Raw genomic sequence first — 5,329 nt, 5'->3', positions numbered from 1 at the left:
ATATATATATATGTATGTATATATATATATTTATATATATGTATTTATTTATACACACACATATATTTGTATATATATAATACATATGGCCAAAAACACTTGCCTGAAGGGGGTTCTCCTCTGGGGACCACCTCCTGCTATGCTCTCCCCGAGTTTCTTTCCACAATCATAGGAATATATTCATTAAACATAGTTTATGAAAGATTCTTTATGTGTTGTGTTTCCGTGTTCACATTGTCACAAGTCTAATTTAATTTATTTCGATTATTTATCAAACACATCTTTGTAAGGGGTGACTGGGTCTTTGGATGAGGTAAAAATGGGACAAGTCAAAATGCTTGTGTGTGTATGTGTGCTTATATCTGTGTATGTGTGTGTGTGTGTGTATAGGCATGTAAGGTTGTGTGCATGTATGTCTGTATATACATCTGCACAAACACTTAGACACACATATAAATATATACATGCACTCATATACATGATGGGCTTCTTTCAGTTTTCATCTACCAAAGCCACTCACAAAGCTTTTGTAGGCTTGGTGGTATAGTAGAAGATACCCCAAGTGCTACACATGACCGGCAATACACACACACATCCTACATCTTTCTACCCACCACAACTCATGCTTCATTAGTCACACCCACCCCTTGCTCTCTACTCACTGCATCCACTCTTCAATGCTATCCAGTCATTCCAGATGTCTCCTCCACCCACTCCCCTCATTCCCTCCAGCACCTTCCACCTGTCTACAATCCCACTTTCTCCATCCTGGTTCAATTCTGCACATTTTGTGCTTTGGAGGTCTACACAAACCCCCTATCACCACTGTTTTTATCACTCCACTCTCCATCTTGAGCCCTTCTCACCCAAGATAAAAACTCCTCTCTTCCAAAATATGAGCAACGATGTAGCCCCACTACAGCAAGTAACTTGCTGTACTATGGTCCCTTATCTCATGTTGTAACCCCTCGTTTGCTAATGTGAAACTGCCTCCATTCTGTGCTCATAGCTCTGCCAGCTGCATGGCAACCCCATTGGGGCTGGTGCCAGGAGAAAAACACACAATACACACTGTGAGGAAGTTGGAATTAAGAAGGGCATCCAAATGTGGATGACCATGACATAGCAGCCCTTGGACACGTCCTGTGAAACCACCCAGACTCAACCTGGACCAGCATGGAACATGTATGTTCAATGATGATGACGATAATGATGATGATAAAGGTTCCTATCCTGGCTTGGTCGGATGGCAGAGTTGTTGGGCGTCGGCTGAGAAGCTTCTCATTCCCGTTGCAATTCTTTACCTTAATCTCGCAATGTCTGTGACTATATCAGTGCCAAACACCTTGGAGAACCCTGATGATATTGACAAGGGTACACTTACTACTTGGTCAGCTACTGGTCATTTATGGATAAACTAGGGGCACTGGCCCCTACTCACAGACCAACATCTACAATATATAAGGTGACTCCAGAATCCATACAACTGGACACAAGTAAGATTGGATAAGGGTGTAGGTGGGTGATGGTGATGATGGTGGTGGCTATGTCAAGGGGGGGGGTCAACATAAATATATTCCTTTGTAAAATATGTTGGTAGCCAGACATTTCCTCAACAAGGGACTTTTAATGGGAGACACTATTATGACTATTTCTTACATCCATCCATCCATCCATCCATACAAACACACACACACACACATGTGATGGGTAAATTGTCACCATTTTATATTTTATATTTCGTGCATGCACATTGTTTGTTTTTGATTTTGTCAATTACACAGTATAGTAGGGTCAGTTGGGTACTTTTTGTGAGAAAAACAACACCATGACGCAATTCACTCTACCAGAAATTTCGAAATGACATGCTGTACTACTTGGCATTCATGCCAGAAGCTCTAATACAAACATTTCAGAGTGTTTGGGTGTCAATCTGTGGACAGTGCAATCTAAGGACATGTACTGAGAGTGATAAAAATCAAACAGCCAGTCAAAATCATGGTGTTTGGAGTGATCACTAGTGATGGTGACATTATGCCTCCATTCCTCTTCCCACATAGCCTCAGACTGAACATGGAGATCTACATCAAGTGCTGGAGGAGGTAGTGCTGCCTTCAGTCAATAGAGTGGCTGAATTCTCATCATCATAACCAAAGGAAACTGTGAGGAAGCCCATCAAATGAGTTTTACTCATAACTCAAAGGTCCAGTCTTGTCAAACACTCTATCACACTGATTCTCCTAGAAGAATCATGATGAATAAACGTGTCTGTGGGATACGCAGCCACTTAGTACCCTTTGTACCTCTGAGCAGTGAAGATGTGTGGCTTAGTGGTTTGTGTGTTCAGCTCACAATTGTAAGGCCATGAGTTCAATTCCTGGTGGTGTTTTGTGTGCTTGGGCAAGGTACTCTATTTCGTCTGACTCTGGTCCACTCAACTGGCAAAAAATGAGTTGTACCTGTAATTCCAAAGGGGCCAGCCTTGTCCTCTTCTGTGTCATATTGAATATCCCTGAGAACTACATTAAGGGTAAGTGTGTTGGTGGAGCGCTCAGCCACTTGCATGTTAATTTCAGAAGCATGATGTTCCATTGATCAGATCAATTGGAATTCTCATCATCATAACCAATGGTGAGCCAGCACTGGGATACTCAGCCACTCCATACAATAATTCCTTGAGTAGTCATCATAATTTGAAATAGAGGAATCCATTGTTGCCATCCTCTTTAGTATTAGCATTGCTTGAATGTCCACTTTTTGTCCATTTTTCAATGCTTGTATTGGTCAGACCTAATTTGTTGAGGCAGATTTTCTATGGCTGGATGCCTTTCCTGTCTCCAACCCTCACCTGTTTCCGACCAAGGTAATATTTCCCAATGGCCAGGCATGTTTTCATGAAAGATTGGAAAAGTATTCCATAGCATGTTAGACAATGATAATTGTTGACATCTATCGCATGATGTTAACACACACACACATGCAGATACATAGCAGGCTTCTTTCAGTTTCCTCAGGTTTTAAGTGAAAGACCCTTTGTGTGTGTACACTTGTGTGGCTTTCCAGCCCTCAGTCAAACCATCCAACCCATGCTAACATGGAAAGCGGACAATGATGATGATGATGATATATATATATATATGTGTGTGTGTGTGTGTGTGTGTGTGTGTGTGTGTGTGTGTGTGTGCGTGTGTGTGTAATGTGGGTTGCTAATTTGCAATTTTACAACCTACAGGCTGAAATATATACGTCACTAAAGTAACAAAGAGCACTGCTAAGCACCAGTGGATGGGTAGCCACAGCAAGCACTACCTTAAGGAGCCGACAAGAAAGGCAATATTACAGATATATCATTACAATCAAAACTTTATTACCCTCAAATGATATACCCCAGAGCGTGTTACTATATTTGCTAAACTCCTTAGTTTCTTACTCCCTACAAGGAAGCACACACCAATGTGCCCCATTCCAAAGAAAGGTAACTTCTCTGTCACATCCTTCTTATGTCTCTCACCTCTAATTTCTCCAACATCTTGAATCCCTCCTTCATCTCAGTGAGAACCATTACAGCTTCTACAGAGCCAGATCCCTTGGTGACCTACTCTTTTATGCCATTAACCAGTGGGTTAGCATTATATTTGGTGAAAGCAATGAGATATGCCCTAAACATAACTGTGTCTGCTATGTGAATCTCCTGTCAAAACTCCCTGCCTATGGACTCTTCCCATCTTTCAGTCTGTTGACAGAACCCTTTCTGCTCTACCCATAACCCACTCTAGTGTTACCCAGGGGCCAGTTTTGTCCCCTACTCTGCTCCTTCTATACACCAATGACTTACTTGCCACCATCTCCTATAAAACCATTCCCACACAGATAACTTTCCCTGATCATACATTGTCCATACACTGTCTCGTCACTTCATACCAAGTTTGCACTCATTCCATAAACAGGGACCTTGAAACCCTCCTCCAAAGTGGGGCCAGGCCAGTGTTGTTTCTTTTTACAGAAAAACTTTAAAACCACTCAAATCAAGAAAATACAACTGTACTGCTCCTCTTCTAAACATGAGTGACACTCAGGCAGAGTGACACTCAGACTTCCTCTAAATGCCAGGTTTCACTATCACCAAGGTTCTCACCTGGTAAAAGCACATCATTAGGATAACAAGGACTGCATTCCAAAAATTGGCCCTTTTACTAACATTTCAGCACCCAACAGCTGCTGATGTTCTATTAGGTTCAAATGAGGTCCACAACAGAGAGTAGTACAACCATGTGGGAATGGTGCTATTGTTACTATACATCCAGATGTCCTGGACTCCCTCCAGAGAAGAACCTCTGGACTAAATGATATTCAATCCCCTGTGGACATACCCTAGCTTCTGTCTTTTCTGTTTCTACATTAACATCTGTTTCTTGGAGTTGGCTGATTTTTGCATCTTCACTACTTGGACATTTCCAGTCCTTTCATTGCTTTTGGTGCTTCCAAAAATCTCAGCCTTGCATTAACCAATATTCCCAATCCTTTCTTCCTAGAATATAATCCCTCTGGAATTTTCTCCTTCCTTCTCATTTCTCTCTTGCAACTGTTGAAACAGAACATTAACAATATTAACTCCTACACCAATCATGAAGGGCCTATAAAGGTTATGGCCTCTGCCCCATCCTTCTGACCCAGAAAGTAAAAAAAAATAAAAAGGGAAAGAAAACATATCAGAATTCAAAAACTCTCTGTGTAGTGAGATACATAAGGCAGTAATTTCTCTCCATCTGCAATTCTACCTTGAAAGTCTCATGTCAGGTATTTCATTATGTCATTGCAAACATTACATGTTGAGTGGCAGCAAGAGACCTGTCATGTGATCTCACAGGTGACCTGCCATTTGACCTGACATGTGACATGCCAGGTAACCTACCATGTGACCAGCCTGGTGAGGTCTTTCTAGTTTTAATATATTTGAGATTTCCATATTTCAAAATCTGTCTTGGCAGATGTCTTCAAGGACCTGCTGTGGACATACCGAAATACATACTGGTGCTGAAAGAAGAGCTGTAGTCAATATGAACCTTGTTGGTTGTGCTCCAGCTTGGCTACACTTAATACTGACTGCAATGATGGAAAGTCCAAATATATATATACATATACACACATATACATACATACATATATACATACATACATATATATATATATATATATATATATATATATATATATATACACACACACACACACATATATATATATATATATATATATGCGAGTAAAAATAAATACAAAAAAGGTGGGTTTTTTTGTATGATTGTGTATAGAGGAATATATTATTTTGCTT

The 5,329-nt window shown here is 40.6% G+C and overlaps 1 protein-coding gene across 1 annotated transcript in view; it reads left to right on the top strand.

Annotated features, from left to right (window-relative positions):
• LOC128249419 (protocadherin gamma-A11-like) overlaps positions 1 to 5,329 on the top strand; it is a 21,439-nt gene that overhangs the window by 1,452 nt on the left and 14,658 nt on the right. The window lies entirely within an intron of this gene.

This window comes from Octopus bimaculoides, chromosome 14 (genome assembly GCF_001194135.2).
Source record: "Octopus bimaculoides isolate UCB-OBI-ISO-001 chromosome 14, ASM119413v2, whole genome shotgun sequence".
In the NCBI taxonomy this organism is placed as follows: Eukaryota; Metazoa; Mollusca; class Cephalopoda; order Octopoda; family Octopodidae; genus Octopus; species Octopus bimaculoides.
Note: the sequence above shows the minus strand (reverse complement) of the source record. Positions and strands in the feature narration are given on the sequence as shown.